Source organism: Belonocnema kinseyi, chromosome 3 (assembly GCF_010883055.1).
Source record: "Belonocnema kinseyi isolate 2016_QV_RU_SX_M_011 chromosome 3, B_treatae_v1, whole genome shotgun sequence".
Taxonomy (NCBI): Eukaryota; Metazoa; Arthropoda; class Insecta; order Hymenoptera; family Cynipidae; genus Belonocnema; species Belonocnema kinseyi.
The window spans coordinates 101,531,025-101,550,401 of NC_046659.1; the positions used below are offsets into that span (position 1 = coordinate 101,531,025).

Sequence of the window (19,377 nt, forward strand, 5' to 3'; positions counted from 1 at the left end):
TTTGAGTGTTCAGTAGGAATTGAGGCAGTTTAATCGTGCTGTACGAGTATTTACTACTACCTGGCCTAGGAGGTTCACTATCTATTTATACGGCGACCATACGCGAGTACTACTCTCTCGCTCTCTTCCTATCTCCCCCTTCTAATACGTGCTACCTCCCTCCCTCTGTCCACCACATCATCGAGTACCGACTCTGCTCGTCTTTTCCCCCTTTTCATCCCTCTCACTCATAATGCTAATGCATATCCCTCTCACAGAGTCTCAGTGCCTATTGCTCTCACTCTCGCTCTTCCTCCAAACCCTACCTTTTCTTTCTTGTCCTTCCTCTCACTCCTTCCCTCCTCGTTCCTCGTCTCGTGACGACATCCGCAAACGAGCCGAGCCTCGGTGAGTCGTACACCCTCTAGTACGTACACGCGGAATGCGCCGCCAGGAATGGATTTATTGTGTTAGTGAGAGAGGAGTGTAGCTGCCGCCAGAGCACGGTGAGTGCGATGAACGAAGAAAATAGAAGCGGCACTCGGCCATCATGGAAGTTAGTGCATGATGTGAAATGTGCAAAGTTACGGGTTTGGTGAACAGAATTTTCATGATATTGAGGGTTATTTGAGATTGAGATAGTATTGAGCCTTTTTCGTCCCCGGGGGCTCGACGCCGAAGTTGTCGTCAACCGCGGTGCAGGAGGTTCGGTCCGCGCACTAGCGTTTTCCCCACTTCCGTACTTCTCAGGGGTGAAGAGAGGGGAACTCCATTTGCCTCTCGGGTTCCCCTCTACGAACACCACCCCCAGGTGATACGACGTAAGAAACCTTTACCTCGTGTCCATACTCGTGTCTCCATGCACCGAGGCGACCGATAACCGCCCTGGCTAAACTTACTCAATGGATACAACTTCGAGAGCTTGAGTTCGTTCAACAACCACGTGACACTCGAGTCGTCTAGTACTAGAACTAGTATAACCCACCTTGGGGTCTAGTTCTCTACACTGATGCAAATACACCGGCAAAAGTTGCCTGAAATCGAATATCGAGATCGTATTCATTAGAGGGAGTGGGAAAAACGGTATTGAATCTTTAGGAGTGCTGGGGATAATTGCTGAAAGTAGATAGATACTATTGATTTCAATGAATACTCGAATTACTATAACACGTTGTTTGAATGAATTTTGAAAATTTATGTACACTATTATGTGATTTTAGAAAAAGGTTTAATGATCATGAGTTCATTGAGTTTAATAACATGTAGAAACTTTCCCGTCTTCATTTGAATAGACTGACTCATTAACTTGAATGACTTCACCTGACTTTACACTTCACCTGCTTTAAATTACTTCACGTGTGTTCTATTACCTCATAAGAATTTGATGAAAATATTGACTTACGTATCTCTGGGTGTACAATCAAGCACAGAATTACTCAACCTTTAAATTCGTTGATAAAATCAACAAAAAAAGGCTCATTAACGATTTGTGCGAATTTTATTAGAGACAACTAAGCGTATTAAACTATATTTATTAAAAAGTATAGTTGAGGTTGCAATTTTTTACTTAAATATAGTAATTAGAAAGAAACTACTGTGTTATGCTTTTTTCAACTTTGCTGAGAGCAATTTTGTAAAAAATGGTCTTTTTGTAATTTATATTGCATCAAAATTTTGAATTTTGTCTCAAATAGAAGGGAAAACACAATTAATATGCCAATAACTAAATCGAGAGAAATATTTATGAATTTATATATTTGTTATTTAAATAGCCTTAGTTTTTTCTCCAAAATATATTGAAATCGTATCGTTGAGCTTTTTTTTTGTTCGTATTATAGATAATGATAATCATTGAATAGTTTTCATGTTGACTGTACACCTAGGTCAACATTTTTATCGAATTTTTTATTCGAATTTACGTAAAGTAATTTAGATGCAGGGGAGACCACCATACATTGAATAATAATGATTTATTTCAAATACTAATGTATGTAAAATAACTAATTTAAATAATATGGAAGGCACTATTTGTGTTAATAAATTTAAGTAAGACTTCTTTTTTATATTTGTCCCTTTTATGTATTATTTATTATCTAGTGCAGGTTCATAATATACTGTACGGTAGTATCGCCTATATCTAAACTCACATAAAGTTAGTTGTTCAAGTTAATGAGTCAGTCTATTCAAATAAAGACAAGAAAGTTTCCTCGTGTTATTAAACTCGATGAACTTATGATCATTAAACTTATGTTAGTTTTCTGAAATCCCTTACAATCATCATTTAGCTCTTTTTATTTAAAAAATCAAGCGAAAGATTGAGTAAATTTGAGATTGACTGTACGCACAGAAAAACGATGATTCTCAAAAGTACGCCGATTTGGTGTTGTTTCTAGTTGCAACAAAAAATGAGACACCGGAGAATGAGAATGCATTTATGCTTATGCTACAGTTTTACACTTGAAGTATTCTCGTTTTGAACTAAAAAATATTCGATGACATAACATATGAGCTGTTATAAAAATGATTTCATCGCTTTTTGTTTGTCTAAAACTTTGTCAGTAATTGAAAGAAAATTCAGTACCATGAAGTGAGTTAACTTGTTTGTTCAAAAACAAAGTGCAATCTTTATATGTTTTTGAGTAATATTTACCTGCAACCAAAATGAGCTTTGCCGCGGTAATATTTACCCACCACGTTGGGTATGGTTAGCATCTCAACTTTATTGTATCTTCTTTTGTTTTGATGATAAAAAATTCCACTTTTCCCACTTGAAAATTATCCGAATCAAAAATTCACTTCCTTTTTTTCTGTCCTAATTTTATTCATTGTATTTCACTGAGAAAAATGTTTGTTTGATATCACATAATTGAAGGAAATCCCTTTTCTTGCTTCAATTAACAAAACATTTATTTAATTTCAATAAATTAAAAATATTTATCATTTATTGAAACAAATACTTTGTTCGATTTAAATCAAAATGAATACAACCATTTTACTTGCATATGAAATCAGTTGCATTACATGCATCTTGCATAAACTCTACTTAATTTAAACAAGAGATTTATTGCATATAAACCACAACTTTTCAGAACGAAATCAATATGGACAAATAAAGAATTCCTTGGAATCAAACACATTTGTTTGGCCCTATATCCTATATCAAAGGTATAATTTGTTTGTTTCAAGCAAACATTTTCTCAGTGTTGACTTCAATGACTTCAAGTTTAAGTTTGCTAAGACTTGATGAATATCATTATTTTTCAAGTGATTTCTCTTCACAACCGTGACCTGGGTCTTTAAATTTCACAAGTCAATTCCATGACTTGATGAGCCAACAATGTCCGAAACTGTCAAAAACTTTCAGTGACTTCTGTTATTTTTATCTTTCTATTTTATTCTGTAATCTATTACTATCTGCAACTTGGCTGCTGTGCTAGTGTGGAGATAGCAATTGGAGTGCTAATTTTTGTGCTATTATTATTAGTCAGGCACCATGATTTAGTAAATCAATTAAATTTTAATATTAGCATCTTATCGAAATTGAAAAAATGTGGTGGAATTATAACAACAGCCTGAAGAATAAAAAAAATCAGCCTCAGAAAAAGCTGCACAACCATAAACTGATGGATAATAAAGCTATTTTCACTGATTTGCTTCTCTCATTGTTTGTTCAGCCATAGCATATAATTATTATACACTGAAAATAATTAATTTGATTATAATGTGTAATGTGTATGACCTTGCATGTTAAAACTTAACATCTAGATGTTACGGCTAAATATCTACAGTTTTTTTCCTCCAATGGTAAAATTTATTTTTATTGCTCAGTCAATTTCCATGCAAATAAAATAAGCAAGAAAAAAAAGTAACAGAAGTCGTACAAATGAAGACACAAATAGCTAAAACTGGGTTCTAAGTTATCACTTTAGCAGTTGATTGAGACCTCTGGTCTTGTTCAGAGTAATCCAAGTCTCACTAAAATTGAATAAATTGGATAGTTTTTATTCGATTGAAGAAAATTCACAATCAGGGAAATTAAGTTACTCGAAAAAATGTTAAATTCTGCAAAATCCATCAAAATCATATGATAGAAAAATTGAACAAACTGCGTGAGTCCAGAACCAGTAATTCGGGTAGCATTCTTCATATAATTAAATTAAACTAAAATCATGAAATAAATGGTTTCTTATAGCAATAAGAATATTATTTTGATAACCTTTGATGCCGACTCTAAACTTTAGATTAAAAAGTAAAGACGATATTTTGAAACATTTCCAAAGCGTGCAGAAAATGAAAATTGCAATAGCAGTGAAACAAAATACTTCTATGGAAAAGTTGAGCGTGTATCAACCAGGAACGGTAATCAAACGCGAACACGTGTTATGAACGTCTATCTCGAATATCTTAAATTATGCATTCAACTTGAACATAATTTACTTTCAGAAGGAGTAGAGAAAGGAAGAAACTGCACTTGGGTGATTCGGACATACTTCACCTTACCGAACTCTTTTCCGCAGATTCTTCTTCCCCTATTGATTACGTGTTACATGGCCTACCTCATTTTTATTAAATTCAATAATAGAAGTCACAGAAAGACGAGGAAAAAGAAGAGGCAAATCAGTAATCATTTTAAATAAAACATTTCTTTCACTGAATATTTTCCACAGAATCTTCCTAAATTTGAATCGGCAAAGAGATCACTGATTGAAATCAATGAGAATGTTCGCTTATATTCACATATATAGGAATGGGTGACTGAATGAAAATAAGTCAGCCTTTTCACTGGTGAACAGTGAAATCTCACTGATTCAAATTTAGAGCGATTATATAGAGTTACCGTTTATCAATGAAAAAGAAAACATTTGTTTTTCATTGAGAATATTGTAGAGCATGCTTAAAGGAGATTTTTTTTTTTCGTACAGAAATTGTTATTAACAAGTGTGTTATCTAACTCGATAAACAAGATTTCTGCAAGTAGTCTAAAGATGATTTATAATTTCGAGATTGTCTGTTGAATCCCAAGCGAATAATAAATTTTCACGTCATGTATAGTAAAAGTGAAAAAAATACTAATCTGTAACTGATAGCGCATATATACTGATTTATTTTCCATATACATATAAATGCACAAGTTTCAGAATCAGACAGCCTGGTTCCTGGTGATTCATACATTTATTCTGTTTATTTTAAATTCCATTATTAATCGACTTGTTTTTGCGGATTTGCCGATTTTCTATTGATTCAAGCATTTCATAGTGGAATAAAGTATGTCCATTCTAAAACAAGATTTTTTAAAAGATAGGTGTTGTATATAAATTGTACATGAATTGTAATAGAACGGATTAAACGATGTGTTAATAATAAACAAAATTTAAATAGTCTGATCGAGAGAATTCAAGTGCTTTACGAGTCTCGTTTATATTTATAAAGTCCGTTCGCGAACTGCAACGATGCTGTATAATTTATGAATTCATCATGCCTCGCTCGTCCAACTGTCTGAATCGTCCCTGATATAGTGAGAAGATGGAGCGATAGTGGCAGACGTGTTTCGAATAAAAGTCTAGTGTTTTCGTGGACATTTTCTTTCAAGTTCGCGACTGCTATACATTTTTTCAACGATCAGCATGTTATCTTTAAAGTAATAAATTTGCACCTCAATAATGAGCCAATTTTTCCTTGTGCACCTGCATTTTCTTCCTCGTTTTAAAGTCTAGCTCCTTCTTGAAAAAACATCAATTACCTCGACTTCTTTTAAGCTAATTAGATAATAAACTCACGAGAAGGAAGACCATTTTTATTTCACGTCTTGCCTAAAGGGCCTAGAAGGATATCTGTCATTCGAACTTAATTTGTACTTAGGGGCCGTGCATAAATTACGTGAATTATTGTGTGGGGGGGGGGGGTCAACGATTTTCTATGCTATCTTACATGGGGTTGTGTGGCCAAAATCATTTCTTACGTAAGATAATGCTAAGAGTGCGAATCACTAAAAAAAAAAAAAAAAAGTAAACGTTCTTGATGCTACTTGATTAATAATAGTAACAGTATTTCTTGTAATTTACCTAAGAATATAAGTAGCTTAAGATTTTATGAACAAGGAATGAACATACGTAATATGAAATATAAACTTTTAATTGAATAAATGTTGAACTTTGATGAAACTTTCAATTTTATCATTCTTCGGGGCCTAAAATGTTACTTACTCTACACTTGGTAGTCTGAAATAAAAAAAATGCACAGTGGAAAATTAACTTTATTTTCTTAGAACTATTTTCATTTTTATAGCCTGATATTTCAGAAGTATTATTTTTCTTTCAAAAGTCTACATAATAATACATTTCTGGATAAGGATTCATCTTTATTATTTGAAAATTTAACTATTTCGTTGAAGATGCACGTTTAAAAATAACTAGTATTTTTTGACATAAAATTAATTGGCTTGGTTTAAAATTGAACTATTTGATTGAAAATTGATTTTTTTGGTTAAAAATTCGTCTTTTTGTTAGAAACAAGTTTATTTTGGTGCAAAACGTAACTGTTTTGGTTGAAAATGAATCTGATTTTGGCCGAGCATTCAAGTGGGGTTCAAACTTATTATTTTTTTTTTAAATTAAAAATGTAACTCTGGTTAAAAAATCAAACCTTTGTTTAAAAATTAACTTTTTTGTTTAAAAATCCTATTTTTGGTTTGAAATTTGACTGTTTCGCAGAAAATTAATGTAGTTTAACGAAAAGTCGCTTATTTTGCTGAAAAATTAAGTTTTTTATACAAAACTTTGACTATTTAGTTAAAAATGTAGAATTTCATTGAGATTTCGCCCTTTTTAGTAGTGAATTAATCTTCTTGATTGAAAATTCAACTGTTTCGTTTAAAATTTATGCATGTTGCTTAGAATTCGTATTGTTTAGTAGAAAATTAATCTTCTTGCTTGAAAATTCATTTTTTATATAAAAATTCAATTATTTTGTTGAAAATTCTACATTTTTAATCGTTTTTTTCTTTATTGGCTGAAAAATTTGTCGTTTGAAAATTCATTTCTTTTGTTTCAATTCAACTGTTTTTTATTTAAAATAAAAAAGTCTTCTCTTAGTTAAAATATCAACTACTACTAAAAGAATTGGACGAAAACAAAATATTCGGCAAATATTACCTAAGATAGGGCTTTGGATAAAAGCTTACGGACCCTAATAAAGAAGGATATGTGCTCGTTCAAAATTTACAAACAAACATTATGTCATTTATTCACCTCCCCTTGCTTATTACAATTCACTTCGAATAGCGTAATAATTATAATTTGTAAATATGCTTGTACTTAGACGAAAGGTGGATGACATTTTTTCTTTTCTAAAAAAAGAATTCCTCGACGCGTAATTAATCGCCTGAAACAGATGTCAAACAAGCAAAATAAAGCTTCTTGTTCATCTAAATTGATTGCGTAGCACAATCGATTAAATATTAAAGTTTCACGTTTCAATCTCTGCACACTTGCCTTTATTTTCTAAAAAATTTGGCTAACTTCAGTCTGAATAAAAGTAGCATTATTTCTGTCATATTAAATTAAAAACTAGCCAATAAATAAGCGAAGTTCTTTACCAAAATTATATCACGTTGAGTTGAAGGGATATACTTCTTGCGACCGCACCTTCAACTCATTAACTTACGTGATTGATATAAGTGAATCCTATAACTGTCTCACCACACCCTTAATAATATTGAAGATAAAAAAAAGCCTCGAAAAAACGCTAAGATTTTAAAGTTTAAAAAACATTTATCAAAACAAGAACAACATGTTTAGACTTGTCAGGAAATGTAACAGTAGGAGATAAGTAAAATATTACGCTCTAAGTTCAATAAATTGTTTCTTTATCTTTATCTCGAATTCCGACTTGTCAAGAGGAAAATCGAGTTGTATACGCGATTCATGGAAAGTTAATTTGCCTTATTTTCCATAAAGCTTGAAAAGTTACCAAGAAAGTATTGCACATTTATCCAATCCAGTAGTTTAGCATTTTCTATTATATTTGGAGAATTAATTAGATTTCTAAACGCAGATATGAAATTAGCCTCCTTGATGACAAGACGGGGTCAATAGAACGAGAATGACACAGAAATGGTATCTTATTACACGAGTAATGATAACGCCGATTGAGCTTAATGATTTTTGGAGGCCACACTTCATGACTCTACGCAACTTTTTTTACGCTCTTAAGCAATTAATGACGCATATCCATCAAATTTCAAGTTCGCTTGACGTATCAATAACAAAGGCTTTTTTTAACAAAAAAAAACTTCTTCATTTGCTACAAAATGACCAGAGTTTTACTTTCATTTTGTGTTTTTCTTGTACTGGGTTTCTGTCGGATTGGAAAACTCGAAGCGGAATTTATTCGTCAGCGAGTTAAAAATCCGTACGGTCTGGCAAAATAAGGGAAAAGTTAATGAATTTCTAGAAGATTAACTTGAAATAACTGTCAAGGATAATAAATTTGAAATTATTCTATTCCCTGTATGGACGACTATATATTAGCAATCTCTCGAGATTAGGATTTTGCGCGATCTTTGAATATTAATGGTAAGGGAAAAATTAGTGGATTTTGAGAATGAAGTTTTTCGGTCACCCTGATATAATATTCTTGTAGTAATTTATTTGCCTTGTATTTCCATTTATATATTTTTTTGCATTTGCTTCCTCCTGAAGATTATATTTTTAGTTAAAATTTTTTTTATTTTGTTGAAAAACAGTCTGGGTTGAAAATGAAAATTAATTTAAAATTCAAATATTTCAGTTAGAACCGCTATGTTAAAAAATCAATTTTGTTTGAAGATTTATTATATTAATTGAAAAATCCTCTCTTGTTGAAAATTCCTTTTTTTTGTACGTTGAAAATTATTTGTTTTGATTGAAAGTTCATCTCGTTGGTTGCGTCTTTTGGTTTAAAAGTTAACAATTTGAGTGACTTCTTTCTCTATCTTTACTGAAAATTTCCATTTGTTTGAAAATTTATCCTTGGTTGAAAATTTAACTAATTTGTTAGAAACTCTGTTATTCTTTTGTTAAAAATGAATGTTTTTAACTAAAAATGTAGCTCTTCACATTGAAGATTTATCAATTTAATTTAAAATCCATCTCTTTGATTGAAAGTTTTACTACTTTGTTGAAAATTGATCTTTTTAAATTAAAAATTCACAGACTTGGGCAAAAGTTAAAGTACTTTGTTGAAAAATGATCTTCTTAGTTTGAAATTTCCTCTTTTTTTTGTTAAAAATGCTACTTTTTGGTTGGAAATTCATATTGTCAGGTTTAAAACTCAACTTTTTTACCCAAAGTTCTTCTTTTGGTTTAAAAGTTTAACAATATGGATGAACTTTTTTTCTTTCTTACTATAAAATCTTTCTTTTGTTAAGAATTTATCCTCTTTGTTATAAATTAGCAATTCAATAAATAGTAAATAAACCGAAAGTTCTGTTAAAAATATCTCGAAAAATGTCAAATTTTCTTTTGTTTGTCCAATTTGATTATAGAAACAATCCTTAAAAATATTTCCACAAATATTTAGGTTAATGTACAACTTCTAGAAGCAATCAAACTGAAAAGAAGGGATTTGCAGAAAATTTTGAATCTATACGTTTTTGATAATATTTATTTATGAAAACAGTACTTTTATCCCTGCTTAGATTCAAAATTACTTCTGATATTTGGCAGTTGCTTCCCTGAAAAAAAATCGTTTGAATGGAAATGATTTAAATCGAAACATTTAAGAATGCAGATTCACGCGTATTGCCGTCAATCGGTTTGTAAACATGTTTATCGGCCTCATAATTTTAATAATTTCAATGAAATGTCGTAGCCTTTATCAATAATTGATTATTGATGCAAAATTCGTTAAATTCTTTTTCACCTCTTCGAATTGGAACGACATTTACCGGCCGAGTTCTTCTTATTTCACACAAAAGTAAAGCTTTTGTATATTATTAAGAATTTTGAATCATTTAAATAACAATTAATATTCCTTCATTTAAATTTCTTTAAACCATTTGACTGCAATTCGTTTGAATCGGAATCCTTAAATCTTCCGATTCAAATAATTTTCATTCAATCGATTTAATTAAATTCAATTAATAGAAAAATGTAGGCGTATCAAACCTGAAGGCTGTGGAATTTTTTTAACAGTAAATTTATTGATATAGACAGTGGTAATTTCCGCCGTAAAAATAAACTTTGGGTTGTTCATTTTTCTCTGAAATTAGTAGTAGAGGAAGCTGGCGTGAAGCCGCTTTAATTTACTTTAAATTCACATTTTTCGTACTTTTTATACAATTTTACCGTATCCAATTCATTTTTTTCAAACCAATCTTTGAGTTGGTTTTTAATTTGAAACATTGGAAATTAAATTTTTTTAATCGTTCGCACTCTTTTGAATTATAATCGATGATTTTTTTCGAAATACACGTTGATAATATATCCGCCGTTAGTCACAACAACGATTGCGACATGAGCATTTCTGGTCAAAAATATACCAAACATTCAGTATTTCTTTTACAATATATCCTAACACGGACGTAATTTTACGATTTTTCCAATGATATAAAATGGTTGCTAAAAAAATGTGTAAAAAATTAGCTGGAATTTTTTGTGTCTGATACGTGGAAAAAGTGTTCAACAGTTCGATGCACCAGGCAGTAAATATGTACTCGAATTGTGTATAGAATAAGGAACCTTTGCATCCAAGGCCGTGTTGCATGACAAGTGCCCCCCTCACTGCAGCCCAGTTTCAACTATTTATGTCTTATCTTGAATCTCACGATAATTTGCTTTTCGTATACACTGAACTCTATTGACCCTGGCTCGCATGAAAGAACCGCGCCTCTCCGTTGTTTACATAGTTGTTCTGTTGGCGTGTTTATTGATTTACTATTTTTCATCGTCTTTTTCAGTTTTATCAGCTGATAGCCACTGCACTTCAGCGAAAAGAACACGTACTGAAAAAAAGATAAGGTAGTTTCGGTTCTGATACCTAAATGAGAGGGGATTAATTAAGAAATTGATATCTTGATTAATATGATGTCAATATTATTATTATTTTACTGTAAAGTTGAATCCGTAGGTCTGAGGTTCAAAAAACCTATTGTACTATGCGTTTGCCAAGACCCTAGCCATTTGGCTAGGGGAAAGTAAACTGCAGAAAACCACCTTCCGAGTTCAGCCGGTTTTTCGACGTTCAAGTTTTAATGCAGCCATTTCGAATTTACCCATCCAATGCACACAATCATCCCTGTCGTCAAACCTTGCCCGCTCGACATTAGTTAAAATGCAGCGAATATACACAACTCGGTCGTACGTCGCAGATGGTCACCCATCCGATTGCTGTCCGCGCTCGAAATGGCTTGACATCCCGGAAATCTTCCTAAGTTGAGATTCACCTTGCAGCTAATGCCGTCGTTTATGATGACAATAGTTTAATTCATGTAATAGTTTTGTAATTAAGTTTAATTCGGTTAAATCTGAGTGGCCTTAGCTCAGAGAAACCCTAGAAATCACGGAAAAGTCAGGAAATTTCTATAAATGGAACTTTAAATAACTATTTCATAATTTTTAAATTTATCTGCTATATCATCAGAGATTATACCTTACCGACAGTAGATCAACCCTCCAAACCATGAAGGCAGAAAATCTAAACAATATCAATCAAGTTAAGAATCTTCAATAACAGAAGATGCTTAACGTCTTAATAAGACTAGATGAAAAATTATATTTTTAAATTAAAATTAAAATTATTTCTTGAAAAAAAGATCCTACTCCATCTTCTCTCCATTGGGAATCGAACCACAAAACTTCTGATTTCCGGTCAGGTGCTTTTCCATTAAGTTTTGTGGTTCGATTCCCAATGGAGCGAAGATGGAGTAGGATCTTTTTTTCAAGAAATAATTTTAATTTTAATTTAAAAATATTATTTTCCATCTAGTCTTATTAAGACGTTAAGCATTTTCTGTCATTGAAGATATTTAACTTGATCGATATTGTGTAGATTTTCTGCCTTCATAGTTTGGAGGGTTGATCTACTTGTCGGTAAGGTACAATCTCTGATGATATAGCAGATAAATTTAAAAATTATGAAATAATTACTTATACCATTAACACCTAGCTAAAAATTAGCGTTAAGTTCTTGAATTAAGAGTTCTTATTCTGATCCCTCTGATAGCTTAATGGAAAAGCACCTCACCGGAAATCAGAAGTTTTGCGGTTCGATTCCCAATGGAGCGAAAATGGAGTAGGATTTTTTTTTCAAGAAATAATTTTAATTTTTAGTTTAAATAACTATGAAAAATAATCAATTTAAAATTATTTTTTTCCGTTGGTAAAATATTACATGTTCGAAATGTTAAAATATTAAGATTCTGGTCTGCATGTTAATAGTCAAGGAAAATTAAAAATTGTTTTTAGTTGAAAATATTCTTATTTGGTTCAAAATTTAACTGTTTAGTTGAAAGTTCGTTTTTTCGGCTGAAAATTCAACTGAAATTCTTCTCAGTTAAAATTTCAATGATTTTTTTTTTTTAATTTATCGTTTTGGTTTAAACATTCATATCTTTTAGTAGTCATTTCAACTTTTTTTTCATAAAAATGTAATTGTTTGGTTGGACATGAAACTGGTTTGGTTGAGACTTTAACTATTTTATGGAAAATTCGTTTTTTTTATTGCATTCAACTGTTTTTTTAATTGAAAGTTGGGAACAGTTGGAAATTAATTTTTTTCCGTTTGAAATTCAGGTATTAGGTTAATAATTCATCTTTTACGATTAAAAATGAACTTTTTTGTTATAATTTATATTTTCGGGATTAAAAGTAATGTTTTCGATAAACCATTCAACATTTCAGCTTGATAACCTAAATTTCTTTGTTCAAATCTAATCTTTTTCAGTACCTGATTTATTTTTTTGTTCTTGAAAATGCAACTGTTTAGTTGAAAATTCAGCTCTCTTAGTTGAAAATGAGGTTTTTTGTTAAATTTATTTTTTCGGGATTAAAAGAGTTTTTCAAAAATATTCGATTTTTTAACTAGAAAATCAACTTTTTTTTATGTTTAACTATTTTGTTGAAAATTAATCTTTTTAATTGAAAAGTCAACTACATGGGTTAAAGTTAAAAATGTATCATTTTTAGTCAACTGTTTTCTAAAAACTTATTTATTTTAGTTCAATTGTTTTCTTGAACATTCCTCTATTTGAACAGAAAATCCATTCTAAATTTTAATCTGAAAAGTTATTGTTCATTTTTTCAAATAAAGTATTTCGGCCACCTAGGTTAAATAGATGTTGTTGATTATTAATTATATGAATATTTTTTGCAAACAATCAATCAATTTAAACGACGATGACTTAGTAAACAGTAAATAATATTTACAAGAGGGAGGCAATAATTGACCCCGTTAATGAAGTTAATTGATAAAATGCCATTTTTGCCATGAAAAGGTCAGAAAGGACAAAGTTGACTCGTGAATGTCACGGACGATTCTCACTGATACGCATTCGACAAAGAAGCCTATTGAACGTGATACTTTATCACCACTTTCATTTAACTTGCACTTTTATCCTTACCAGTTGATCAGAATTATCCAGTTTTTACAGCTCTTGTTTCATACTATCTTGGAATAAAATGTATGCTTTTGACAAGTAATCATACTCATTTAAATTAATTGTTAAAGAATACATTTTTGTTCAGATTACAGTATCAGTATCGTGGTACGTATCAAAAGGAAATACTATTATATTCGATAGAGGCGACCTGCTTTTGAAATTTGTAACAAAGCCTTTTAGCATAATGGAGATGGAAAACCTTTATTCAGTTGACAAAAAACTAATTTTGAATAGCATAGCAAAGAAAACAAAAACTGATGCTGCAGAAATGATAGTAGTAGTTATTAGTTATCTATGTTATGAAAATGGTATTCAATATCCGACTTCGTACTCTGCTTCTATGCCCCTTTTTTCCTCTTTTTTAAAGAAATTTCCCCTTTTTTCTCTATTTTCGAACAACATCTCCCTTTTCTTATTTTTTTTTGCTCTAACCGTTTATATGAAAATTCGTCTTTTTGGATTGAAAATTCATATTTTTGGTAGAAAAGTCATGTTTCTAGGCTGAAAATGAATTCCCCATGTACAAATTCCGATCGGGGTTTAGTAGGGCCCTGGATAGATTTCCTTATTTATAATCGGGCGCTCGTCTGGGAAAATGGAGTGGGCCTGACTAGTTCTGTAACGCTGTTTTAGCCAAGTTCTAGCTAGAAGTTCTCAGAAGGCCCTAACGAGAGTGCCCTTTTATTGCCCGATGATTAGTAGGGCCCCGTCTAGACCCTTTCTATTACGTGATGAATATTGAATTTATAGCATAAAAAAGTTATTCAAAAAATAAATATTAATTGATTGCAATTGATCAAAAAATGCTGAACTCTCTTTTTCTAATTAAACATTTATTATTATATGTTATTGTGTACATATAAAATATACGAACTGTTAGCAGGAATATCAATAAAATAATTTTTAAATAAATAATTTAAATCTATTGAAATTTTTCTTCCTGTAATATTTCGTTTTTTGCCGTTTTAGACTACTTAAAAACTTTTTAGAATGACAAGAAATGTAATTTTTTCTAAACATTTACAGTTTTTCATAAGAACAGAATTTTTTTCTTTAAAAAAAGACAGGATAAGATAGATTTTCCACACCTATACGAGGCACGAAATTCTTCACTAGAACCTGATGGGGCACCCATAAGTTTTTTCTAGACTAGATATTCTGATAGAGGCCCCAAACAGTTTTTTCTAGGTTAGATATTATAATAGGAACCTAATCGAAACCCAACTTCAAATAGGGAAAGATAGGGAAATTTCTGCATGGGTCTTTTATTGACAATTCAACTGTCTTCTAGGAAATTTGTCTGTTTAGGGTTCAAAATTTATCAATTTGTTAGAAAATTAAACTTTTTGGTTCAAAATTAACTTTATTGTTGAAAATTCGTATTTTTTATTACAAATTTAACTATTTATTCGAAAATTCCACTGTTTTTTTAAATTAGTCTATTTAGGGTTCAAAATTCATCAATTTGGTAGAAAATTAAACTTTTTGGTTCAAAATTAACTTTATTTTTGAAAATTCATATTTTTTGTTACAAATTTAACTATTTGTTCGAAAATTCCGTTTTTTTTTAAATTAGTCTATTTAGGTAAAAAAATAATCTTCTTTGTTGATAAATCATAATTTTATTTGACTGTTTTTTATTACAGTTTAATCTTTTCTGTTTGAAATGTTGACCATTTGATTGAAAATTCAACTAGTTAATTAAAAATTCAACTCGCTTCGTTAAAAAGTACCTTTTTGTTATAAGTTCATCTTTTCGGGATCAAAAGTGAAAGGTTTTCGAAAAATTCGACTTCTTAACTTCAAAACTCAACTCTTTTGATGAAAATTTATCTCTTATTTTGGTAGAAAATTAACTTTTTGGTTGAAAATTCCTCTTTTTTCTGAAAAAATGTAATATTTTTTGCTCAGAAATGCAATTGTTTGGTTGATAATAAATTATTTTTTTAATCGATTACTTAGCTATTTTGTTATAAATTAATTTTTTTGGTTAAAAATTCATCATTTCAGATGTAAAATCATCTCTTTGGTTGAAATTGAACTATTTTGTTGAAACTTCGTTTTATTGTTTGGTTTGAAATTAATTTTTGTAACTGTCAATTTAATTACTCTATTAAATTATTTTGTTAAAAAATCATGTTTTTGGTTAAAATTCAACAATTTGGTTGAAACTTCTTTTTTTGTAGACAATTTATTTTCTTACTTGAAAATTAAAGTGTTCGGTTAAAAATGTAACTGTCTGGTTGTAAATTAATAATCTGTTTTGGTTGAGGGTTCAACCATTTTGTTTAATATACGTCTTTTCTTTGCTTCAAAGGTTAAGAATCTAAATACGGCAGTTAAGTATCAAAGGTATAATTTAGCTGATGATGAAGTTAATTACAATTTGTCTGAACGTTACTTGTAAAATTTATTCAAAGAATTGTGAACTTTTTTTCGCCCCCGAATTCAGCAAAAGAATTTCTTCTATTCTTGAAAATGAAAGTTCATAATTTAAATAAATTAAAAGCCTCTTATTGTGTGAAGAGTAGTCACTTTTAGTCTCTTTTTCGCTTAATTTAGTCACTTTTTCCACTTTTTCGAGTACATTAGTCTGTGGCAGCTCTTTTTATTGATGGTTTCTTTGAAAATTGTTTTTGTCTTGAAAATGAGTGATATATTTTATGACCCATTTTTTTTACCTTTGACTATTATAAAGATTTACGATGGCATTATGATGTGAACCAAATGTCACGTCAATAGCGTATAACATCCTGTCTGACGACTAGTGATCTACTGATCATTAAATCAGACTCGCCCTTTTCATGTCATTTTGAGTCTGGAAGAAATGCGTATTGCTTATGCATATACCATCTATTCATCCGTTCATAAAATATTCATTTTTACATATATTTCAAAACTTGGCTGTCTAAAATTGTAATTTTATAGTTTTTTTCAGCGATTATTATTACTTATTTACAGTTTATGCTTCCAGAATTTACAATGTTAAACATAGTCTTGTCTATGGTAGAGATAAATTTTTTTTTTAAGATCAGTGAACTTTATATTTGAATAACATAAGTAATTTTTTTTGTTCAGGGGCATATTTGGGCAAATTCTAGTCAGATTTATGTACATAAATGATCAGCAAAAATGTCTCCCTAGTGTTGGAATACTCATATCGCATTTGCAATGGAATTCTTGGCATATCCCGACGATACCATTATCTGTCAAGAATACCGGAAGTCACTTGGTGTTTGTGTTCTTAACGTAGAAGTGAGTTTTTACTCGCACACGTTTTATTGTTGCCAGTAGTACTCACTTCACTATACTCCACAGGTTCAGGGAAACACGTGTCAGCTAATCGTTACTTTAACCGAGTCAAGCGACATTGATTTTTCAGTCGGCTTGAATTGAATAGGTACTCAAGTTACTCAATTCACTCTTACCTTTTAGAACAAATGACATTAACTCGAGTGACTAGCGTCCTGGAACACCTGGAAAAGTCCTTGAATTTAGCTCATGGACCTGGAATTTTTAGTCACTTCAAGAAAATATAAGTTTTAAACTTGGTCTCTGTTGAAAAAAGGAAAAATCTGCTAAATTGTTTTCTAGTAGTTTTCATTTAGTTTTAAAATTTCAGTTTTGTTTTGAAAGTAGAAAAATACACATTTTCAACAATAGATTGTTCATTTTATCACGGTGAAAATTGCGATGCTCTAATAAAAAATATTTCAAAATTTCTCATTTACTCCTGATTTTTTCAAAGTTAACAACAATTGAATGACATCTTTTGAAATCGAATTATTTGTTGCTGTCAATATATTGAAATGAAGATCAATTTCGCGTGTAATGAGCATTTATTGATTAGAATTTGTTGAAATTTGACTGAGTTATTCCAAACTTTTTGTACAGTGCGGCCGTAGGTCCGGGAAAACCTTGAATTTTTTTATTTTTTACTGTTGCTTCCTACTGATGACTCTACTTGTGGTGAAAAGATTTTCTTTTCTGTTTAAAAGCTTGTTTTTTGTTGTTGTTTAAAAGTAATTTTTAAAATTAGTAATGTAACTATTTCAGTTGAAGATTCATTATTTTTGTTGGAATATTTTGTTGGAAATTAATTTTTAGCTGAAAGTTTAACTATAAAATTATTGGTTGAAAATTAATATTTTTTAGTTGATAATTCATATTTTCTGGGTGAAAATACAACTATTTTGTGAAAATTCATGTTTTTGGCTGAAAAATTCGACTGTTTTACTGGAGATTTTTCTTTCTGGGTTACAGTGTTTACTATTTTCATTGAAAATTCACATTTTCCGGTTGAAGAATCAACTGTTCTGTAAAGGATTTGTCTTTTTACCTTATAAATTCAAAAATTTGGTTGAATTTTTTTTTTATTAAAAATGCACTATTCTATTTTTGGCAAAATTTTGTTTATTTAAGTTGAATATTCAACTAATTGGATGAAAGTGGACCCAGTTTGTTAAAAAAAAAATCGTTCTTTTTTTTTGGTTGGACCTTAATATTTTTTGTTTCAAAATCCGATTATTTGGTTGAAAATTGATTTTTGTAGTAGAAAATTCAAATATTATGTTGAAAATTCGAGTATTTTGTTTAAAAGTCATTTTTTGTTGAAAATTCAGTTGTTTTGTTGGCCATTTGTCTATTTGGACAAAAATTCGTCCTTTTGGATTTAAAATGCACCAATTTTGTTAAAAATGAAATGGTATTCTAGAAAATTCAATTAAAACTACTTTTGGTTGAGGTTTATTCTTTTTTTTTTAATTCTATCATTTGGTAGAAAATTCATATTTTTAGGTTGAAAATGAAAAGGTTTGGTTAAAAATTCAACTGTTTTATTGAAAATTTAATTATTTTATCTAAAATTCGATAACTCAAACTTCAACTATCTACGACCTACAATTTCTATATTTCGAAAGAAGTATTTCTTCACTGTAAAAAAAGGTTACTGGGTTTTTTTAATACGCTAGATACTTTGATTAATTAAAAAATTTTATAATAGTGTTTATTCAATATTGATATTGGGACCAGACATTTTTCTAAGGGTAATTGGTTAGAGATTTTTTTGTGTGTTACTGGTAGTCGTTTCATTTAATGTCTGAAACGTATTTGGGAATACTTTGGTTTGAATTATTTTATAAAATCACGTTGACCAACAATTTGAAATTCTAAATGTCGTCGCGCAAGACGAATTACAAACTCAACGTTGACCTTTACACAGAAATAAAGTGCAACCATAACATATTCGATCCTTTCAGATCAGAAAAAAAGTCTGGGAATTTGAAATCTTATATTTTTTTAAAATGTATCACGCAATCGCATGCAATTTTGAAGCAGATATCCGAGTTTTTTTCATTCGAATTTTGCTACAAACGTTTTTAAAGGGTCTGGCTCTCTGATTTCAAATCTGGGTGTTTGATAATCTATTTTATATTCATTTATGGAGTATTATTTCTCAAGTGTAATCACTCAAAAAATACAAGTTGCCCGATTTAATCCAAACTTTTGGGCAAAGTTGAACAAATTTATTGTGCATTTTATGGAAAAAATTGATATCGTTGGTTGCATACGCTTTTTTTTTTTAAAGAGGCACATTTTTCATTTTTTATATCTCGAAAAAAGCTTAGGTCGTTTTCTTTAAGAGCTCTGTAGTTCACAATTTGTATTTTTCATTTATGAAAATGAGAGTTGAGTGGTTTTTGCGAATACATTATGGTTTGGCAATTTTGAGCTCTTTTAATATCTCGATCGCTTTTTTCACG

The 19,377-nt window shown here is 30.3% G+C and overlaps 1 protein-coding gene across 11 annotated transcripts in view; it reads left to right on the plus strand.

The window, feature by feature from the left end:
* The window catches only part of LOC117169264 (putative transcription factor capicua), a 206,716-nt gene that overhangs the window by 70,101 nt on the left and 117,238 nt on the right, over positions 1–19,377 (plus strand). The window lies entirely within an intron of this gene.